Here is a 25004-nt window from a genome sequence, read left to right as displayed (position 1 = left end):
CCTATGATTTAGGTGAGTAAACGGGGTGGAGAAGGGGCGGATTAAAGTAGGCAATGTACAGTACGGGCATTCCCGTGCAGGAATGTCTAAGGCAGCTTCCAGCGCACCGAGCAGTGTGCTGGTTTTAGCCGTAACCCCTGCACCTGCCAGGGGTCTAGTTTAAATCCTGTGTAGAACCCATAACATTGGATCCACCCCAACCAAATTGAAAAGTAATGAGGATATTGAACAGCACTGGCATGTGCCCGTGGACATTTTTATCCCCCCCCCTCCATAAAGCTGTTTATCAACAAGGATGTGGTAGGTGAACTTTAAAATAAATTTATAAAGCCAATGAAAATATCTTCCAAATATTCTGTGGTCAAGAACCTCCTTGTAAGTATGGCCAAGAGACCGCATCAAGCGACTTTTGGGCATGTAAACTAAGAAGCATATTGGTAGATGCTGGGTATAGGGATGATAATTCCATGGCTGATATTGCCACTGACAAAGCCTAGCTGATGCTTTGTTAAGAAGGGTGGGAAGTATATGAAGTCCATAATGTTAGTTAATATTTTAAAGTGTAAACTGACAAGGGTGATGGGGTGACAGTATGTTGTCAATCTGCCCGGTTTGGGAATTAAGAGGTTGTGGGCTGCACTGAAAGACAGGTCGGATGGTCTTGACCTCATCGTGTGGTAAAGCTCCAGATGTGTAGGGGTTTCTGTCTACCTGTAAACTATATTATTCTGAGGTAAGGTCATTTGGTCCCGATGCCTTGTGTAACCGCATGTTAGTAATCGCTTTTGTTTAATTCTCGGTAGTCCCATTCACTTCTAGCATCTTTCTTTGTTCAATTATTAGTGCAGGGGGTTTCACCATCCTTAGCAATCAATTCAACATGTTAAGGGATGTTCATAGGGAGGAATCCTATTTTGAAACTATTTGAACTATTGCATCTGATATTGTTGTTATAAGTGTGAATGAGTGTTCAGCTCAGATAGCCACAAGGTGACCTCTTCTTTTAGTCGTTTTTCCAACAACAGCCAAGCTTACCTGTGAGACGGTGGAAAACCCCATTACCTGAATTGTGGGAATCATCAGAATCATGTATGTATATAGATCCTTCTCCTAGGACACCTATCTTCTGCACTGCTGAAGCCCCTGAAGAGAACAGCTCCCCACAAAACATGGCCTGTCTGGAATGGTGGCCTCAAATAGCAACACGCTTGCTCTACTCTACAGTATCAATATTAATATAATTACAACAGGTTTACCGGATGCCTACATTCTATAAAACATACTTATAATACAAGTGTGTGCGGTTAAAATTACAGCAGAGATGGACAACTTTCAGCATGACAACTATTCTTGAAGTACATTAAACAATGGTGGCAGCCTGCCAAAAGTCAGCCGCTAATGTAGAAGAAAATGTATTTACAAAAAACGAAACAAAACAAAAAAAAACAAAAAACTAAAGCACTTATATTAATCAATATCACTGGTTCTTCCTCATTTCTTAGGTTTTGTTGTTGTGTTGATGAGGATGTTATTGGTCAGGCATTTCCTGTCCATGCTATCAAAGTACAACACACTTGTAGACTGATGATGAAGCTAATTGTGTTACATTGTCCTGTACTGCCAGTCTGTATCTTATGAGGAAGTCCCCCTTCCATAAAGATGTTATCTGCGGGATTTCCTTCCAGCTGTCATAGAAACTACTTCACAATAAAATGCTGACAAATTGCCTAACTGGTTTCACATACTATGGGTGGAAAGTGGAGTACCATAAATAGAGAATAGGATCAAACTTCTTAACTATGGAATGGTACAGAAAAACAATTTGAAGCAAAACACTACTACGGGTGGAAAACGCAATTGAAAACCACATGTGAAAAACATTATGCCCTTGCGCATGCATCCAATAAGCATTTGCTATGCGGGTCACATGTTATGACTTTGGGTTTGCAAATACAACCAGAGAGCAAGCTGTACAGAGCATTTTCCATACATTTCAATGGTGTTTTCAAAGTGTGCATTATTTTAGAAACCCTACTTACACACACAAACCGGTTACAAAAATACATTTTAAAGCAACCAATATAAAACACATTCCACGTAGTTCTCTGTACTAAAAAAGTAAAAAAAACAAACATAAAAACAACTTTGATTTTAATTAGATTCAGTGTCTAAAAAAAAAAAAAAACAGATCAGAAACTATTGTATAGAAGAGAAATATTGCATTTGTCCTGCTGTTATGCAACTGTCCCAAACAAGTGAAGAGCCATAGGCCACCTGTGTTATAGAGCTTACTGGCCAAGCCGTAGCTCTCCAGCTGTTGCAGAGACCACTGAGACTGGTGGTTTCACAACATCTGGAGATGGAAACCTGCAGGTTGCCACACTGGATACCGATCAGCTTTCTAAGAGCAGGTTCCTGTACAACAGGGAGGGGAGATGCCGGCACCAAGCACTCAGGCAGAGGATTGCTGCGCTCACTAAACGTCTCCCTTTTTAACCTAGATACATTTTTCCTGGGGAACTTTCACAAATACACTTGTAAATGTTACACAATATCTTTTCATATTGAATAAACTCATATTTTATGTTTGGCATCTGGGCTCATTGTTTTCCCATGATGTCAAAGTTTTCCAAGTTATTTGTACAACCTGTTGGACACAGAATCCCAAGGTTCTAGAATGAAACTAGTTACTGGTGACTGCGTTGTCAACCTGACAATAGAGCACATGGCAAAGTTATCTCATTTTTTGTTTTAGGACCTCGGTATTACCCATCATAAAATGTGACATTTCTATCTGTGTCCTGTATTAGATAAGAACAGTGCTCAGCAGTTCACATGAAAGATCAGATCTTTGTAGTGCCAAGGCATGTATGACAGCAACTCTCCACAGAGAAAAACTCCGTTCTCATCAGAGGCCACACCATAATAGGCAGCGTTTATGTTATCTGAAGAAAGCATAAATGAGAGCAGAATCCCAGGAGAACAAGTTAAGCTTTCAAAACAGCGTCAAGAGTCCAGTATTGGCTTTTACTTTCTTATTACGTAAAATTATCAGTCCCGCTTTAAAAATTGACCGGCACAATTACAGTTTACATATACTGAATTGTGCTCTATACAGGATGAGAAAGCGGTGTGGCTGTAATGTAGTTCTCTGTTAATCCATGTGGTCATCCCTGTCATAGAGCAAGCTCAAAATTTTCACTGGACAATTGATGTCAAGGTAAACGTGAATCAATTGTAACAAGAGCTGGAAAGAAGTTGTAAGGCAAGCAAGAATAGCATGTAATATTAAAATAAGGTACTATAGAAAGAGCCATTCAAAATTAAAAATAAAAAAAAAAAAAAAAAGAGATAGTTGTCCTTACCACTGCTGTATCTAGCACAGTTGAAGCATGATGCTTTCATTTTGCTAGATACCTGCAGAATTACAGTGGTTAGGCACAAGCACTGACATCTGTCCTTTAGTTTTGTATTCATATAGGACATCTATCTATACTGCAATGCAGCTATTAACACGTATAATATGGTAATTGTTGGACATAAGCCTCTATACCTGGGAGGGGAGTGCAGATGATTTAACCACAATTCGTGTGATACTTTCAGGAATGAGGACTCTTGATGAGCTGCAAGAATAAATGTTTAAATAAAAATATGAACTTTAGACTAATGCTTTGATTTTGGAAGATACATGCAGATTTGCAGTGGCAAGGAGAAGCGCTGACAAATGCCTTTTTATTTTGTATTAAAATAGGGCGTTGATCACGCCGCATAGCTGGCACCATGTATAATAAGAGAATAACCAGCACATTTCTTTACTCTAGAATGGAGGATAGGGAAAGGAAAACAAAAAAATAGGTGAACTCCTTAAAAAAATACAACTGTTAAAGTACCACGTTCCCACTAAGTGCACATGCCTTAACAAAACACAAGATATTTAAAAAAGTCATTTAAAAAGCTATAAAATTTTAGGCCTGCAGTTTACATCATAGTTGCCTGCTCTCCCTTAATGTTTTTGAGACTTCCGAAACATCCGGGAGACTAAGAAATTAGGGACAGACCTTTCCAGAGAAAGCTGAGAGTTTTCCCACATATCGCTTACTTGCCGCTAAGTGGGCAGGGACAGGGCAAGAGTAACTTAACCAGGCCCAATTAATCTCCGTAAACCACCTAGTGGCAGGGCCGAAATGACGTGAATTGCATCATCACGCCCCTTAGGGAGAGGAGCAAGGCTTGGAGACGTGATTGCACTGCCCACTTGATGAAACAAATCAGCACAAGTAGTAATGCTCGTCTCTCCACATCTTCTGGAAGAGAAGTCAGAAAACTAGGATTTTGTAACGTCACGTTCCAATTTCTACTCTATTGCACTTGTTTTAAGTGTAAACACATGGCTTATCTCATCAATACATGGTAATAGCAGGTGATGCAAAGCTTTGCTCCTTCTAATGTGATGAGTTGGGCAGACCATAGTCCACTTAGTCCATACTAAGTGCAGGACAACCCAGCCACACGGATGGTATTGGGCCCACATGTAAACCTGAAACCCGAGAATTCATATGGTGGGACAAAATATTAAAATGGGCTTCAAAAGATAGAGAATGGGCATTTAGGACGTAACCATTTCTACATGACCAGATGTGGAGCGGATAGCGTCTCTAGATTAATACATTAAGTGGATGCCTTTTGCATTAACTTACAATGAGCATTTTGTAAACGTAAATCTACTACAGTAAAAACATTAAAAAACACAAAACAAATGTGACAAACGATGAGAAGACAGTGTCACTCATGATTTATTTAAGATATGCTTGTACAATATTTTAGAAGAAAAATGTGTAACAATTATGGGGATGGTCAAAACACACCGTTCTTATTGGTCAGCTACAGGGCCAAGCAACCAGATTACAACTAAAAGATTTGTACCTACTCTTCTAAATCAAACGTTGACCAGGAGGCGATGGACATCATCATTCCCCATCCATACTATCTGATCAAGTCCAATAGGATCGGATGGTGTTTTTGTAACTTTTTTCAACACACACATTCCCATCATGAAATGCTTATGGTTTTCTTATCCATTTAAGTGAAAATAAACAAACATGGTTTGTGACAGTATTTTATTTAAAAAATAAAAATTGTTTATTTACTAGTAAAAGGACTCAGATACAACACACAAGTCAGTTAATTCAGTTCCACTGAAAATAAACACCTTACTTTGTTTAACCAAATAATAGTTCCGTAGCTTGAGCATTATTTAATTAATTATGATCTTTAGTGATCAGCATTGTTAAGGATAATTTTAGAACAGCTGAACTATTACCCTGTTCATTATATACAAGTTGATAATTGGCATGATTTCTCTAAAGAATAGTATAATTAAAAGCAGAACTGAAAGCAAAAGTGTTTTTTTTGTGTGTGTGTGTGTCTGCGCACAGACACACACACACAAAAACACAAAACTACTTCTATATATTGCACAATCAAGAGACCAGTGGTTGTATGGTGTTATTAAACTATCATTTACAGGATAATTATGAATGGCAGAGGTGGTTTCCTACATAAATCTGATAAATATCAAGGATATTTGAAAAATAACAACCCCAACTAGCAAAGAATGCAAAATTGGGACTCAAAAGAGCAAGTATTCTACAACTGCAAAACTCCCCACTAAGCATGTCTTACAGTTAGTTCTGTACCTTCATTGCATTAAACTATTTAATTTATCTCCCAATATGCTTGTGTGTATACATATATATTATGTACCCTCAATTGGACATTGACCATACAGCAATGGTTGCCATTATTCTAACTTTGATTCTCAATACTATCTGATCAAGTTCAAAAAGATCAGATTGTGTTTATGCCAGTTATATCATTGTGCAGTGATGGGAGGGGACCAATGATCAATAACGTCATCATATCTAAAGATTACATAAATTACATAAAATTTGTAAACCACTATCCCAGATTTTGCTCCTCTTTTTTATAAAGTGGGCAGGGCATGGTGGTGTTGTGATCAAGCCCCGCCCCTGCGGAGCAAGGAAGAGAATTACTTCTTTGCAGAGTGTGGGGGCAGCAGTAATGACACATATCAACTCAATCCACCTCCCCCTCACCCTTGGAGCTCCCCTCCATGATTTCTCAAAGGGGATCACAGTTTTCTGCAGTCGTAAACCTGCTCCTTATTGATATAATTCCAGAAAGCAGTAGCTCAGTCCAAATTTAATTTGTATCTTGAAACGGCCGGAAGATTTTACTACCGTTTTAGTATTTGAGAAGGTGCATATAGGAAACATCTGAAAATCCTGTTAGCACAGCAAGCAACACAAATGCCGTCAGTACCCCGGCGTCACCTGACGCGATTCTTGGCCACTTTCAATAGGCTGTTGTATCAATAAGGAGCAATCTTACCACTGCAGAAAACGGTCATCCATATCACATTTCAGCTGTGCTGAGGATCAGTCCCTTCATCAGTGGAGGAATGAACTGCAATCAACTTCTTTGAATGTCATCTAATTATAGATACATTGGGTTTATAGCATATGCAATCTATTATTAATATTTTAAATAAGTTGTAATTCGTATCTACTGTAAATGCTCTCTTATTTTTGCTGTAGGTATAGGATAAGTTTGAACAAGCGTGATGTCTGTACTACCGTCATGCTATTTCTTACTAGTACCTAAGCCTGCAGAGGAGGTATACAGTTCTTTAGGTGATCATTGAGCTGCAAATTGTAATGGACACAATCAATAAAATGTTTTCCCCCGGTCAGTACATATGCCAAGCTATAACAAACATCTACTGCTTTTGCTAGGGATTACATAAATTACTATAAATAAATATGAAAATGGATCCTGTAGTCAAGCACAATGACATAACATTTTAATGGCACTTAATTCTGCAACCAAGCGCACACTTAACAAATATAACTGGTTACATAATGAAAAGCTCTATTGTAATAATCTAAAAATGGTATAATTCCTTCTAAAATGCCTGGAGGGAAACACAAAAGTACATCATACAATACTATGAAGTGCATTCACTTTTCATCTTAATAATGGACACAGGAGGATGAAGCAGTGACCGAGTCAGGAATGTTGTCTGAAGTCAACATAAAAGAGGATTTACCATAAAAGCAAAGTGTTGTATACCACATAATTTATTATTCTAGATAATAAGAGCAGAAACTGTGGGTCACAACCAACTGCTGCAATAACAATATACTTTGCGATTGACAATACTTTATACTCCACTTGCCTGGAAACAGGAGGAAAATCAAATGTACTCAGTAAAAACCAGACCTCTTATAAAAGTACAAGTATATGTATATGTATACCACCCAACTGTCTGATTTCTGTGTTCTAGTCCTGACTCTACTGGTACGCACAGCAATACTTTGTTATCTTTTAGGGAACAGAGGGGAGTTGGGGGCAGCCTAGCTTTTCAATACCGTAGGGGAACGAGACCATGCTTTGGTGTGACGTGACCACACCGCCATAATAACCAAGCCACACACCCCTCTGATGTGTCCTGATTTGCAGAATTTAAATTTGGAGAAGAATGGATTTGTTCTACCAATAATCATTACAAGTTGTTGAAAACAATACAGAGGTATATTTTGTGGAGTGAGTTAATTTTGTAAAAGAACCTAAGGAAAGAATCAATGAAAAGTGAAAATCTGCCTCTTTTTCCTCTATATAATGTGCATTAATGAATAAATCAAATTAATCAGCCACAAGCACATCAACTCTAACCTCTGGCACTGAAAGGCTTAGATGTTTAATATCTACTGCAACTTACTTTTGGAAACATGTATTCTTTACCAATATATTCTATTGTTATTTTTAGATTTAAACAATCAGACCGAGTACATCTGGGAAACCAATGCAGTTCACGTATCACAGATTAAGAAAACCTGGAAAATATTAAAAGTATTTGTGCACTCTGCCATAAACCAACTTTAGTTCACATGTGTCCTATGATACTATATGTGAGCCACGGTCACTCTCTATTATGAAAAGAAAAGCAGGAGAGCTAAGCTACAAACAACAACAAAAAAAACGTGATCCTGGTGTTCAATTTAGGAAAGAAATAGAATTCAATTCCAACATTTTCTGCAGGGAATAAAAACACAAAGCAGTGTGAGCCTATTTATGAAACAAACATATTAAGATGATTAGTTTATTTTTTAGCGCTGATTATTGTTGGGATAAAAAGATACCACGGCAAAAACTATCCAGAGTGATAACAGCTACATATCGCTCCAGAGCCCCTGCTTCAGGGGGTGACACATAAGCATCATTTATTTTAAGAAGTCCCCTACTGGGGAAAAAAAAAAAATGTAGTATTTCACCATTTTTTAGTGCAGTGATTCTGTTAACACAATCCTGCGATGGCGCTCACAGAACAGTTATTGTACAAGAGTCACCACCATACTTGATCAATATTCCCCATGGGGAAACCTTTACTGGTAAGCGCTGGCAATACTTAACATTGGCCTTAACAATGTACATATAGGGTGAAGTGAAAAGCGCCACATCTTCTGCAGGAACACTTGCTATAGCCAGCAATAGCACTTTCAGTGCCCTCATAAATCATACCCGATAGATTTTAGCAAGGCTAGAAAGAAACAGAAATAACGTGAAGAAAAACCTCACAATAGGAGTATAATTTCCTTTCATATACAACCTAGAGCTGAATGGAATTGACTTTATGTTCTATCTTTAAGCACAAATATTTAAAATTTCTGTTCTGTTTGAGGTTACTAGAGAATAGTTGCTTTGAAAGAAGCTGTCCTTAAACATCTAACAAAGGAAGCTTTGCAGTTTATTAGATTGTCTAGTAATAGCATTACATGTTAGGATTTTGGAGCACTAAATTGCTAATTTAATAAGGTGTCTTGGAAAATGTTGTCAATTTCTGTTTGATGCTCTTTCCTACTACAGTTTTTCATGTTAATGGCTATGAAGAACGCCTTGCAGGACATATTCACAATTACATTTCTAAAGCTCTCTGCCGAAATTAAATCTAAATTAGCGATTGCTACTAGATGGTTAGAACACATTTTCCCATAAAACTGCAAGCCTTTCTGACAGATTATCACTCTTCAATGAAAAAGAGTAAAAATAGTAGCTAGCACACAAGAAGCACTGTGCTAATGTTTATGACATAAGTCACATAAGTGTTATTTGAAAAGGAAACAAACTGGAAAAGATGCTAAGCAACCTGTGATTACACTTGTCCATATCTTTCATCATTCCACAGCCTATAAAACTTTTAAACTGGTCTTAAAAAAACTAAAAACTAAACACCCACCTGATATTTTTTATAGTATACAATCAATTTATTAAAAAAAAAAAAAAACACTTTTTTTTTTGTCTTTTTTTTTTTTTAAAGAAAAGACAGACAGCTTAATTTCCATTAGATAGAGCATGGTTTCCCAAACCCAGTCATCAGGGCTCCCCAACAGTGCAGGTTTTCCATATCTCCTTGCTGGAGCACAGGTGTATTCATTACTGACTGACACATTGTAACAGATCCACAGGTGGTCCTAATTATGTCACATGTGATCCAGAAAACCTGCACTGTTGGGGAGCCCTGAGGACTGGGTTTGGGAAACCCTGAGATAGAGTAATTTGCTTAAGAGGTGTCGGGATGGGTTGGGAATCCAGCCTTTCTGCTAATAAGGGAAAACAACATCACATTGAAAACAAAGCAAATTATATGTATTCCCCCTTTAAATGGGGGGGGGGGGGGTGTTATTGTACATTGGTTCTATATGTGTTTCTTTAAGGTTTAACAAGCCCAGGGAACAAAGTATACTTAAGCTAAAAAGGTTCTTACCCTATGTCAAATCTAAATGAAGTATAATGCACCCTTGCATATGTACACTATGCCAAAGACTGATCATATATAAACATGGATGATTCATTTTACTAGTACGACTACTACTACCTAAATAATATTCAAGGACACTCCATAGATCGTGTATGCTTAGTGGGGATTGTTATTCTGAAAAAAAAGAACAGGCATATGACAAAACGGGAGCCAGGATACCCATTGGCATTCAGCTATTAATAAGGTAATGCAAAATCATTAACCAGATGTATTACCTTTGATAAAATACAGAATACAAATAAGCAAGAATGCCTTCATACTGCCTGTGGTCTTTCTGTGGACACTTAGGTGTGAATTGTAGCTCCTGCAGAACCTATGTACAAGGCCTCTGTTGTTTACCATCTATAGACCGTGACCCGACCTGCTTGAAAATAAAGACACCTCTGACAAACTTTAGCTACCATGTGGCCTCACACAAACTGAGGTAACGACTTTCACACCTTACGGCTGTCAATCAGCTGGTTACAAAATAGCTCTATACATTGACATTCTGATTAGACAGTAGTACACAAAATCTTTGTGCAGGCAAAGGTGCCATGGACTATTTTATCACATAATACCACAACACTTATACTTTGAGGATTATCAATTCAGCAAAAAAAAAAACTAAAAACACACAACAGAAATATAACAACTGGTACTTTTGTCCACAAACCAAGGCCTTGAGACAGAGTCATTTCAATTTACATTTGTTTAAACTCTGGGATCTAGTTTGAATACATGAAATGTCTGTGAAAACGAGATTAGCGAGTTGTGTCAGTTGCATGGTATTGTTTCCTCTAAGATAAGAGGTACCGATATTAGTTCCAAGTTCCTAAACTGTTTTCTGTACAGCTGCTGCTTATAGCACATGATTATATTTATCAACTTCCTATAGATCCCACAAGAAAATTTGTTTTGACAGCAAAGACTAGTCTACAATAATAATAAATGCCTAATAGCACAAATGTGCTCAGCTGATGACGTAACTTTATTGATTTGAGCACCAGGTCTGAGCTAATGGTAGAGATCGGGTCTCCTACTATACTTGTATTGGTATCTTGCACCATGCGATTGCATTCACTGGAGAAAGGCATTTCTAGGTGCACTTTGCCCAATGGAAAACAAAGCTTCAAACACACAAAATTGTTGCATGTTATAGAGACCACCATTAGGTTTCCTCAGGGTCATGATTAATTGAAGCCTTAAATTATACTAAGGGGAGCACGGTAGCTTAGTGGTTAGCACTTATGCCTCACATGGCATTATCTATGTGGAGTCTGTATATTCTCCCTGTGTTTGTGTGGGTTTCCTCCGGGTGCTCTAGTTTCCTCCCACACACCAAAAACATACTGATAGGTTATCTCCAATGGGGCAGGGACTGATGTGAGTGAATTTTCTATGCAGTGCAACAGAATTATATAAATAGATGATAACTAACAGGGCATTATTATTTTTTAATGAAAGGGGAGGTTCAAAATTTCTAGTAGATCAGAGATTCGATGCGACGTGTATTTTGTTTGTTGGTCTGCAGATTCTTCCATTTCTTTACACATTTAGGTGCACTCCTAGTTTACAGAGGTGTAGATTGAGAGCAGAGAGTAGGTGCACACCCGAATGTGTACTGGGTGGACCATCCAGGTGCCCAGGTACAAACCAAGGCATATTACACTGCACATTAAGTCTACTTTGTAAAGGAGGTCCAGTGTCTAACTTGCACTGAATCATTCAAAGTAATTACATCCTGGTTCCTGTAGGTTTCGCACATTTGCACTTTGTTACTGACTAATCCCCAGAGATTGATGCTCATATACTGCTCTAAGTAAACCATAAAAGCCTGATGATAGTTTGGAGAACGGAAATGCTGAGGAAAAAGTGCTTAAATTCAGCGACCAGGGTTGAACATGATGTAAAGCCAACACAGCCCTCCATTTCTACGTGGGCTGTGCCATATGCTATTCACTTCTGCCACATTATGGCACACCCTGTAATATTTTAATCTCACTCATGAGGCCTTTTATGATATAAACACAACAGAAGAATGGAGACCCATGGTAACCTGGGCACAGAATCAGCTTGCTTCAGTCCCCCCCATCTCTAGTTTCTTAGTGTCCTGGCTTTCACCAATACCTCCTGGCCTGTTATACCTGCTCTCAGCTGGGTTGATAATTTACTGCACTTTGTTTTGCATTGCCTTGTATGCCGTGTCCCGTGCTCTATGTACAGTGCAGGAGACCCTTTGTGGCACCATACAAATATTATTATTATTATTATTACAATAATAATAATAATAATAATAATAATAAATTGCATTTGGATCATCTACTGTCTAGTTAACCTCTGTAGTGAACCTGAGAAAAATAAAATAAGATGCATTACATAAATGAACATCAACTAATAAGTCAAAGATAAAATATAAGCAGAGTGGGAAGATAGCCTAGAAGACAGTAATTTTCTTCACAATAATTAGATGGCTGCAGTACTAAAAAGAGGTCAGTAGATGGCAAAAGTCCGATGATCTCTGGTTACTTTGACAAAGTTCCTCTATACGTCGAGAGATATTTATGAAAGTGTAGATAAGAAAAAAAAAAAAAGTGATACTTGAGAATTTCCAAAATATGACCATTTAACGTGAATATATAGAATGGTCAGGTAACTTTCAATGCTTGAGATGGATGTCCAAATAAATAATAAGGACTTTATGGCAAAGAGGTGAAAAGAAGATGGAAGATGGAACTAAAACTTGTTTTAAGTATATGCTGTGTGACACGGAGAAACACAGATAAGATGTACTTTGTACTGTGCACAAAAAACGTGCAACTATGGAGAAAATTGTGCTGACAGTTGTTCCTGCAGCCACACTGAGAAAGAGTAAAAACTGATCATCTATGCTTCCTAATCCTTAAACTTTCTTATTTATTGTCAAAGGCTGGGTTAGGCAACCCAAAGCGATCTGGCTGTTGAGGTACTACAAGACCCAGCATGCCGTGATGGCATTCTAGCTCCACAGCAGGAGGATTGCAGAGCCCATGACTGGCCAAAGTAATTCAACTAAATATCTTCCTTGTAGTAATAACAGACTGCTGTATAAATCCAGACGTAGTGTATGTATATCCTAGCATATAACTAAGCTGGCTGAAAGGAGAGGAAGGTAGCTATTAAAACTGCATTTCAGGCACAATGCTGCTAAATATAGACATGTGTCTAATGGAATACAAAATCTGCACAGCTGCAGGATACATCTGCCTATACTTCACAAAAGTGCAGATCTGGCATAGTTATGGTCATTTTGTTTAAAAGTGCACAATTTACTCCTAAAGCCCCTGAAGCAGATCTTTTTGTGAGCAAAGATGGAAACGTATAGAACTGTAGGCCGTCTGCAGGGGAAGTCCTACAACAACAAACCCCACTGCCCAGACAGGTTTGGTTATAAACAGTTTCAGCAGAAAACCATCACATATACATATTGCCGTGTAAAATTAAAACATCAACTCCACTGGTTAAGTTACTAGCTTGCTAATTACCAGCACTGTAAAACATTCTCCACCCAAGTTCTACAAGGCCCATGGCCAATATTAAACGTTTTAACAAAATTACTGGTTAACCTGACTGTACATTTAATTAGAAACAGCAGAGTTTAATTGTAGGGTTATACCTAAAACAGAACAAATTTTACCCACAAATCTCCTCTTACTTACATGGAGTCCCAAGCTTGGGACCTTAGTCAAAGTATGAGAAAGACATCAAGACCAAGGAGTTCCTGCACTTACACAGATACAGCAACTACCACATTAGGGTAATTTGGCCAAGATCAAGTGTAGTACTGTCCTAGGAGGGTGTGCTTCTCGCACCCTCCCATAATGGACAGGCTACCTTGGTCCTCTGGCCGAAACGATCGGCAGCAAGTAAGCCCGGAACGTAAGTGCCCCCTGGAGTAGGGACCCAGGGGTGTCTGAAAAGTCACTGGGGGTGGTGACCCAACATGATAAGAGTAAGGCATAAAGCACTGGTCTCACCGTTTGTTGCACTCGCTCCTTTGCCCTGGCGTTTCGGCTTGGTAGCACCATTTTTACAAATCTGTCCGAAAGGCTGGGGCCATAATCACAATCACCTATTTATTTTTTATCACTGTTTTGTCACTTTCACTTATTTTTATTTTGTTTTTTTCACTTGGACTGAAAGTGGTGAGGTTGATCCTTATGGGTTCCATCCCTGAAGATCTAGGAGTGGTGGCGTTGTCCAAGCAGCTCCCAGGCCATAGAACAAAATAGTAAGCAGATTTGGTGGATCCCAGGAGAAATGGACTCCACCGAGCTTTGCGGTGAATGGGGTCTGAAGACCCTTGCCCTCTGAAAGGCCTTTTGGTCCCAGGGGGTCTCAGATAAAGGGGCCCTTCCTGTTTCAAGGCTTTTCACCATTACCAAAAGGAGATATTGAATTTCCTTTTAAAAGAAAGAGGTAGTTCTACTATATAAAATAAGTCCCAGACAAAATCAGAAACTCAAGAGTGCTAATTGGCAAGTACAGGTTTTGGATCCCATTATCCAGAATTCCTTGGATTTGGAGATGTCCAGATAGAATAGTAAGCTACATTTACAAAGTCCCACTGCCTGTGCCTACATATAACAGGACATTGTTCTCCACATAGTTCCTCACAGTATAGTCTATTCCTTCAGAATGTCCGGGAGATTCTCTGGAGTAGGGTGAGACCACTAGGACTCCTAAGACTGCAGGTAATCTTTACTACCAGTAAGGTGGGTGGGGCAGTGCATTGATTATGCAAACCGTATCTTGATCTGCCCTGCAAATAATGAGTGGGCAGGTGGGTGAGGAGAAAATGAGTGTCATCATGGGTCTTGCTCCGACCTCTTAATGAAGCCCCTATTTCCTCCACCTTCCACCACCATGGCCCACAACTACCAATTTTAAAAGACAAAATTGAAAGCATTCAGCAAGACATTTTTTACAACAGATCACACACACGTCACCCCACCTTGTTCTCACTCCCCATTCCACCCTCAGTTCCTTTATCCCAGCAAGTCTTCATGCTCCCTTGCCCATCAACCCTATTGCCTCTTATCTGCTCTACCTTCCCCTTAATGCATGTCTGTACATAAATCATTCGTTTAACCTATCTTCTCCATTGGCACACTCACATTTGCCATCAAACACACTGATTTCACCCATTCTCAAGGAACCATTTCTTGACCCAGTCACTCTAACTACCGTTCGATCTCTCTCCTCCCCTTTACCTCCAAGCTGCTTGAATGGTTTGCAAATAACGGTCTTCCACATTTTCCTCCTCTCCTTCTCTTCTTACTAGTCCAATCACTCCTTCAATATCAACTGCTTTGGCACATCATTACTTCCATTCCCAGTATCTTTAGTGGTGCCTCAAGGATCTTTTCTCATTGCTGTGCTTTTATTATTGTATAACTCATTAGCCATTTCATTGGCTCCTTCAGTCTCCAATGCCGCAATTACATTAATGACACCCAAATCTACTACTCTTCCCAAGCGCTCACCCTTTCTTTCTTGAATGTCTCTCTCTGCCACCTTCACATGTCCAAACATCACCTAAAACTCAACATGGGCAAAACAGAGCTAATCGCTTACCCTCTCCAAATCAAATCTCCATCGGGGGAATATCAGTGTATATATGCAAAATGTTTAACCTTCTATTTTAAATCTTTGTAGATGACAGTGTGGACATGTGGGCCATATGCCCAACAATTTTGTGGAATTAAAAGAGCAAGTAAAGGCATTATTTAAAATGAATGCATGTCAAAGGCCAGGGGCTGTCTGGCAAATTCTAGTCCAGGGATCGAGACTCAGCTCAACAGCCTATTAGGAACATTTTAAAGGAAAAAATGCAAGTGGACCGGCACAAGGTAGCCCACTATGAAACTGGCCCAGGGGTCAGATGCCCCCCAGCCCATGTCAAAGACTATTACTGAGCTGGTCAACATCCATGAAATAACTGAAGTGATTATGCTTAACTCTGTGTCTCAAATCTCAAGTGTGTCTAGTTAATTTATTAGCTTTAAAATTGCTTCAGTCCATAAAATGGCTACCCCACTTATTGGGTACACTTAGATGCAGAAGTTTACTAAAACACATAAAAAAAGCTTTTAAAGAGTTATTAAAGTTTAACTATCCCCTCCCTTCAATAATATGAAGTATCTCCCCTATCTTAATCCATTTTAAACTGGATAACCTGTGCTCAGAAAGGCAAAATGAACATCACAAGGCTGCAGAGTCATTGAGAACACACGTTCATCTTTGCTGTGTGATGACCTTTCTGGATTACTTTACCAGTAAAACAACAAGCGAACATCTGATGAGTGGTGGGGCCATGAAGTGGAGGCAGCTGGAAGTGTGCAGGAATGAGATGTAAAGCTGCCATTGTACAAGTGACAGCAACAGGCTATAGAAGCGATCAGGAAGTGACCTCATGACACGCTGCCATTTCCCTTTTGCACATCCTGTGAAACCACATTTCTTACAAAAGTAAAACAGCAGAGTGGGACTGATATTATAGTAAGGCAATTTCCATGTATTTATTTAGTGTAGAACTGAATTAGCGGTGAGCCAGCATACAAAGTTGTAAAATAACCTGATTAGGCATTTTCAGGGACCGAAAAGCAAGCACACCATAGTGGTCTCCTACCGAGCAACATTGCTACTGCAAAACAAATCATGCAATACAAAATTATATTTTTTTTCATTTATGTCAAACATGGTTTCACAAATCATCCAACAGTCCTCTCTGTACCTGGAAGAGCACAAGTGTTCTTAACAATTTTTCCAACAGGGGTGTAATTGTGTACCGCTGCACAAAATTTACAGACAACACATAAGAACATAACATCTATACTGTTGGAAATACACCTTAGCAGCAGAACGCTACACACACAGGTGCTGCCTCAGGGTCTGTGGTGTGGTAAGCTTCCTCTGCATTCATTATCTTGTGGTTAATGTTTATTAAGGCATTCCGTGCAAGATTAATAAATTCTATTTTGCATGGTGTAAAACCACGGTGAGCAAGCAGCTGAACCTCAATGTACCACAGACACTAAAGCAGAGCTATGTGTACACAGACTAAGTACCAAGCACATGTTGGCTGCATTTTCAAAAACAGATAAAAACAATGGATTGGCGTTTGACATGCGGTGTCAACTGAGATTTACCACAACACCAGTGTGCAACCAGCCTTAAGTACAAAAACGCACATCAAGTGCAGGACATCTGCATGCCAACAGAACGTACATGAAGAAAAGACCCTCTGCATTTGGGGAAAGGTCAAATAGGCCTGGGGTGGCAGACTTGCACCGGGCAGCAATATTTACACATTCTACAGGGGGTATATTGCATAGAAGAAATTGCTTTAGAGAGTAATAAAAGTAAATATGTTCCTAGACAAAAACTAGCAGACTTTTGTGTACCATGTCCTACTTAAAAGGGGACATTGGCCATTGCTGCCTCACAGTCCCAGGTCATGAGTTCAATTCCAACCAGGGCCTGATCTGTGTGGAGTTTGGACGTATGTGCGTGTGCGTAATGTGCCAGGACCTGGTGTAAAGTTATTAACTATTCTCTATACCGTGCTGCATAATATGGTAGGGCTATATCAGTAAACAATATTAATCCCTACTGCCACCAATCTGGACTCCCATGCTGGTCTGTATTATTTCCTAGGAAAATCATTATTCTAAAGTACTGGTGAATATGTTGGTGAGCACAAATTATTTGTGCTGCATCCTATTCTGTTCTATGGCCCAGGAAGTTTGCTGTGTATATTAATGTCAACTTTTAATATGACCAAAAACAAATGTATGTATATAGAATATAAAACAACACCCAGTATATTATAAAAGTGGTACCTAGTAGAGATAGTATACTGAAAACACTTATCAAAGAAAACCATCATCATCCTTTCAAAAGAATATTTGCAAAACACAGGAACAAAATTTATCAAATTTAAGTGCTGTTGTCCATAGTATGCAGGCTATGTCCGCTATTCTATTTGTAGTGCCGTTCAGACAAGTAAAGCAAACATCTGATTAGTTGCAAAGGGCAACACCACATTTTTCATTGCCAATAGTTTTGGTTTTTTTTGCTGTTTAGTTTAAATGCCTCCCCAGGTGTTCCTGGGACTTCCTGTACACTCCAGAGCTTACCCTCCAAAACCAGGGCAGCCCAAGGAAAGCACTTACTCTCCCTTAGCCACTATCTGGCACTGTACTAGAGGACAAGGATTTGATGAATTTCCTCTTTTCAGCAAGTGCAAAATCCATGAAGGTGGTGAAATTGTAAGGGGCAGGAATTCCCACCATCTGGACTGTGATAAGAGGATGTGTAGGGAGGGAGGCTGTGTACCTGTCATAGTGGTGAATGCCCTGAGACAACCTCTGTAATGACACTGGGTAAGAGGAGGTTTAGGAAGTAGGTGCCCTTAATAACGCTTACCCTTTAGTAATGAGCAGCCTTTAAAACGCATTTCTTTTTTTGTAAATAGAGTTTATGCACGTGTGACAGGGCACAGCCTCCTAGTTGGCTGATTTAATTGAGTATCCTGTTCCTGTTTAGAGGTTGCAGTCTAAAGACTTCATTTTTTCCCACGCAAAGTCCAGTATGCAATAAACAAATTATATCTAACCCCTGGATCACAGGTAAAGTTATCCAATGTAAGATAAGAAATGCTGTGCTGGAGATTTCAGGCTGGAACTAGGTGGTTTACAGGACTTAGTACTACAAAACCACAAAACAGGTAACAATAAGCAAAGAAGAATGCAAATACCCTATAAGCGAAATACAAGTGCATAATGATTGGTGGAGGAGGAATTGGGAGGACAGAAGACACCTTGAAGAAAGGATCCACATTGCTGTTGTTCATTTCATCATTGAAAAAAAAAACGTAGTTTTACTTTTAAGTGAATTCTCTGCTTCACAGATGTCTACAACACACTTAATAAATCTGATATTTGTGTCATGTTTTCAGCGTTCCGGTGATATATATTCACCATATATGGGTTGCAAGTATTGAAAATAACATTCTCCCACAAAGAAAAAACAGGCGTATACACAAAACAAATCAATAAAGACTGTTAAAGTCTTTGACAAAAGAGGATGGCTTTCATATTGTGATGTAGAAAACTATAGATTGTTGCTTTAAAACACTGATCTGTACAAAAGCTGCCACGCAGAACCTAAGGCCTTTGAAGAAGAACGTGGAGCCAATCAGAAAGGGCAGAGATATCTGTACTTGACATTTTCCTGTTTATCCACTGGGTGCAGAAATGTCTGAATAGTTATGCAATCTGTCACACTTTCCAACAAGTTACTTTCCTGTGTCATTATGCCTATTATATTTAAACTGGACCTGTTGGTTAAAATTATTTTAGAGCAGGTAAAAACAAGCTCACTGTGCTAGCTTTGCAATATAACATATACTGTATGCATACTTGCCAACTCTCCCGGAATGTCCGGGAGACTCCCGCATTTTGTGAGAGTCTCCCGGACTCCCGGGCGAGTGTGGCAATCTCCCGAATTCTGCCCACTTCACTAGGAAGTGCCCCACTTCCTAGTGAAGTGGGCAGAATTAGATCCCAAACGCCGCGATTCCCGGTGAATCGCGGCGTTTGGCCCCGCCCCCGCTGTCAAATGACGCAATTTGCGTCATGACGTCACAGGGGGCGGGGCCGAAATGACGCGATTTCGGCCACCCCGCCCCTTCACGCCCCCCTCCACTGGCTGGCTCCCGGAAGGGAGCTGAAGAAAGTAGGTAAGTATGACTGTATGTTATCACAGAGAGTATCTGTGCGATAACACAGTATATAAAAAAAAACAGTATACAGTATATAAAAAAAAAAAAAAAAACATACAATTTTACAGAAGAGTATAACATGATCCATTCCTTAGTATTAAGGAAGAAACATGTTCAGGACTCCTTACCCTAACAGGGCAAGCTGGAAGATGTAGTTCAACAATAGTTAAGAACCCAGGTTGCCCAGACTTCTGGTTGGCAGACTAAGGCTAGGTACACACTACAGGTATTTCACCCAATTATTGTGTCATTTACACGATAAACGACTATTCGGTCCGATATTGCATTAGTGTGTACGCTCCCACTCGCATTGTTTAGTGTGATTTTATGGGAGAGATTCAATTAGCCTCTATGTTCCTCAGAACATCGTGGCTGCGCATTTTTCCCGTTACTACGGTAAATTCTCTGCCGATTTTTCTTTGCACCTCTATGGGGCGCGAGAAAAAAAAAAAAAAAAAAATCAGCAGAGATTTCTGGCAAAAATCCTGTGGCAGCCATGTTCCTCAGAACTAATTGAATCTTCTCTACAAACGATGTCGGGCCAATTCTGAAGTGTGTATGTACTCACGACCAGCAGGGCCATCTCAACAACATTATGGACCCCCAGGAAGTGCTCAGCGGGGCTCCCGGACACCTGTCCAGTTGGAAAGATGGCCCTGACTACCAGCAGTGTAGACAGATCTCTATAAAGTTTACAGAGTCGGGATCTTTTCAGCCGACGATTATGACAGATAAAAAGCACAGATCGGAGGGTAAATCGGGTAAAACGTGTATAGTGTGTACACATAAATCGGCATACTGGTCAGGACTATCAGTCATTAACGACAACACATTAGGAGACATTTTCTGTAGTGTGTACCCAGCCTAAGCAAACCTATAATTACCCTGGTAAAACCAAGATTTATTTAGCAGTGCTAAATCATATTTTGGGGTCTATTTATGACCCCAGCACAATAAACAAATCGCAGCGATGTATACTAAAATACAGTTGGAATTTATTATGCTGGGGCTGCTCTCAGAGCCGCGTGCACCCCTCATCCACAACGATTTTTTACAATTTACCAGCAGCCTATCGCGCAGACACAGCACTTCCATGGGTGAGGGATCCAGCGAGGCTTCAGCTGGATCCCATTATAAGAGAGGTAATGCCATCTGAGCGCAATGAATTCAATAATGCTGCTGTCCCCATAAACTTCTATGGCAGTGGTAAGCTCTGTTAATGGAATGAAGTTCGGAGAAATCCTGATTTATCTGATGAAAGAAGAAGCCTACTTCAAATCAGACCAAAAGTATTTCAAGGTTAGAACATCGCAGTGAAGATTACTGTATACCCAAGGAGGGAACCCCCACAATTCAGATAAAGAGTAGCAAAGGGAATAGGGGTTATTTGTAAAATTTTGCAGCCAAAAGGTGTAAGAATCCTTTAGGCCACACACCCACAGGTGTTCAACAGGCTTTGTAAAACACACAAAAATCAAGTGCATATCACACTTCATAATTGTATTTGTATTAGTTTTTGTAGGCAATGCATTAAAATGCACTGAAATGGACCAAGGGCTAGATTTACTAAGCTGCGGGTTTGAAAAAGTGGGGATGTTGCCTATAGCAACCAATCAGATTCTAGCTGTCATTTTGTAGAAGTTACTAAATAAATGAAAGCTAGAATCTTTTTCCCATATATTTCAGTAGTAGTTGCTGAACAAGTGTCAGATGGCAAAAATGCAGCAATCTGACCATTCACAAGAACAGAAACAACACTCATACATACAAGCACTTTTTACATGCGTTTATCAGTCATTTTTAACACCATACGCACATGTGAGGGTCATAAAGCCACATAAACAAATGTTTTCCTAATGTTTCTTACAGAGAATCATTCTACCAGCACTTACTTTTTTGGCTTCTTTTTGCATGCAAAAATGTATTTGGAAATACACTGCTATCTAATATGTTCAGTAAACATTCAATAAGCTTCAACCCAGAGATTCAATTTCCAGAAGAAATGGGTATCAAAGCTCCCTTTCAAACCAAGGTAAAAACACATCTCCATCAGCCCAGGGTGTATATTTACTAAACTGCGGGTTTGAAAAAGCATAGATGTTGCCTATAGCAACCAGATTCTAGTTACTCTTTATTTAGTACATTCTACAAAATGACAGCTAGAATCTGATTGGTTGCTATAGGCAACATCACCATTTTTTTTTATTATTTTTTTTAAACCTGCACTTTAGTAAATATACCCCCCAGGAGTGTTGAAACATCCCTATTAAAATGAGCACTAATGCTAAAAATCAATACTTTGGAGTACACAGCATGAACGTGGCGAGTAATTGCAAGAGCGATCTTTCAAACCTGCAGACAATAGGGAGTATAAGAAAGATTCACATTTGTCTTCTTAAGATGGAAGGGACTATTCACACACATTGTATATTGGATTGTAGGAAACTATACAAAAAACAACAATACAAGAGTGGAAAAAGTCAACTGCAGAATGAAGTGGGTGCCTTTGCAAAGCTTCGATTTCAATTTTAGAAAAATTATTACTGTGCATCCTGAAAAAGAAAAAAAAACAAAAAACATGATTTTACAGTTTTATAAAAAGATCTGCTTTAGATTATATTTATAATACTCTGAGTCATCAACCAGAAAAAGACAACCTGTGGCTTTCAGATTTCCTAGCACATTAAATAAAATGTGCAGAAAAGGCTTTTACCATAAAGTCCAGTTGCTGAACCACACATGCCACATGCCAACTACTGACTTGCTGGGCAGCATGGGTGTTGCAGTTTAGCAATAGCTCCACTGGCAAGTATTGATAAAGATGATCTACCATGTTATAAACAATTACCAGTTTTTCTTTTGACTGGGCAGCACAGTGGCTAAGTGGTTAGCACTTCTGCCTTACAGCACTGGGGCCATGAGTTCAATTCCCGACCATGGCCTTATCTGTGTGGAGTTTGTATGTTCTCCCTGTGCTTGCGTGGGTTTCCTCCGGGTGCTCCGGTTTTCTCCCACACTCCAAAAACATACTGGTAGGTTAATTGGCTGCTAACAAAATTGACCCTAGTCTGTGTGTGTGTGTGTGTTTGTGTGTGTGTGTGTGTGTGTGTGTGTGTATGTTAGGGAATTTAGACTGTGAGCCCCAATGGGGCAGGGACTGATGTGAATGAGTTCTCTGTACAGCGCTGCGGAATTGGTGGCGCTATATAAATAGATGATGATGATAATGATGACCTACCTTCAATGAAAGAAAATTGGATTGAAGATGATCATATCAGGGGTGTTCACTCTGTAGCATGTAACGCTCTAGAACACTTTATTTAAATATAGATTATATGAAATATTATCCTCTCCACTCCAATATGCAGGGGAGGTCGTAGTGATAGCATCAGTTATGTCATGTATTTTTTACAGTATAATTTTACTAGAAAAAGTCCCTGTGTTAAACAGAAAACTCTTGGGAACTATTAAATAACCTGGCAGCACAATGGTTAAGAAAGCCTCATATAACTCACTCCCTAGGTTTGTCTGGAAACTATTCTAGCTTTCATCATAATCATTCTTTAATCCACCTCCAAACATGTTTAAACCAAACAATGGTCATGTTTGTAATATGTCATATACAGGCCTTCTTTGTAGATGTGAGCATTGTGGTGTTTGATATGTCTTGACAAACACCCCTCGGGCTATGTAGTGCACTACAGACAATGCAGATTAAAGGAACTTGCTGAAAAGTCTTGAACTGATCCAAAAAACTAAACAGCATGAAACATAGTAACTTGACATTAAAAGGGGGAATTCAATTGGCCACGTTACTGCCATAAGTAACGTGGCCTGCACACTATTACCGTTACTACAGTAATACAGCACATTATTACTGTTCGTACAATAATGTTTAACGCCGATTTTAAACACCAAATTTTCTGCTCAATCTGGGATAAAATTACCATATTAATAGTAATAGAGCGCAGGGCACGTTACTTTCAGCAGTAATGCAGCCAATTGAATTCCCCCATAAGAGATATTTTAAAATATCAAGCTGCAAACGAATAACACAAGCAATATTAAACAGTAAAACCTACAATAAACCTTAAAATGAATAGCATATACTAAAATACTACCTGCAGAGTAAAGATAAAATAATTCTGTGGTAATTGACCATTGATTTTATTAGGCAATGGTTATAACCATCTTGGTGTTGTTAATTCACTAGTAATTTGCCAAGACAAGAATTTAATAAGGAGCTCATAAAGCTGACCAACAATTTTTACGGATAGATTGTTTTAGAAAGAAATTGGCTCCAAATCACTGTGTGTGGACCAAAAATGACAACAATTCTGATCATTGTCTGAAAATGATCAAACAAGTGTTAATCTGGGCTTCCTAAAAAAGAACTACCATAATCTGCTACCATGTGTGCTCAATGGCCAGCCACACTCACAGAGACTTGTGTCCTTTGGATATTTGGTACGAGAGGTAAGTAACTGGATCCATCTAATTTAGTTTAGTTATCCAAGTGCATGGCCAAATTGGAGAGTAATCGGTTTCCTCTGCACACAGATAGGGTGGCAGGATCTGCTCAGGTACGTGCAGCTTTACATCCAGGGTTCTCGACAATTTGACAAGAAAGTCCCTAAAGACGAAAGCACTTAAACGCAGTCCTGTGTGCTTTTCAGTAACTTTACACTTACCTGTAAGAGTTCATTTTCCTGTGTTCAGGCCGACCAATAACAGCTAGGCGGAGGTCCCGGTAGTTTATATTGGGTTCTTTGTAGGTCTAGAAAATTCAGTCTGATTCACTGGATCCTGCCCACCCATCCCAATCTACATGCTTTAACCAGACTTCCCCAACGTCACAGAGCAGGCACAGTTGGTAGAAAGGGCACTGCGAGCAGCCGCTTTTACACACGGCGCTATTGCTGATTGGCGATATTTCAGTCCAATGAGGAAGAATGTAAGAGACAAATACCTAGAAAATTAACTATTGTTCTGTCCAATGCAGAGAAAAGGCAATGTTATTTGGGAGAAAATAAATGTATTTTGCCAGCACACAACTAGTAAAAGTAATTAAATAACGCAAAGCATATGTACATTTTTAAAGATAAAATATTAATTGTCCCAAACTGAATGTAAAGGCAAAAGTACACAACATGTTATTCAATATGTTTCAGCTGTATATATTCCTGTGTTCTAATGGTGCAGTACTGGTACATGCTACATAAAGAATCAATAAAATTGAGCGTTCGAGTTGACCAAAATAGCAATGACCAGAAGGATTACTAAGCAACATAATTGTGTCTG

The 25004-nt window shown here is 39.2% G+C and overlaps 1 protein-coding gene across 3 annotated transcripts in view; it reads right to left on the bottom strand.

Moving 5' to 3' along the window:
• Positions 1 to 25004, bottom strand: part of PALD1 (phosphatase domain containing paladin 1) — a 159021-nt gene that overhangs the window by 82346 nt on the left and 51671 nt on the right. Inside the window, exon 1 of one of the 3 annotated variants that reach the window (XM_075216599.1) lies at positions 16193 to 16213. The exons of the other annotated variants lie outside the window; for them this stretch is intronic. The gene's annotated coding sequence lies outside the window, so the exon portion shown is untranslated. Of the gene's footprint in view, positions 1 to 16192; positions 16214 to 25004 lie in introns of those variants that run through there. 3 annotated transcript variants of the gene reach the window in all.

The sequence above is a fragment of the Mixophyes fleayi genome, chromosome 6 (genome assembly GCF_038048845.1).
Source record: "Mixophyes fleayi isolate aMixFle1 chromosome 6, aMixFle1.hap1, whole genome shotgun sequence".
Classification (NCBI taxonomy): Eukaryota; Metazoa; Chordata; class Amphibia; order Anura; family Limnodynastidae; genus Mixophyes; species Mixophyes fleayi.
Note: the sequence above shows the minus strand (reverse complement) of the source record. Positions and strands in the feature narration are given on the sequence as shown.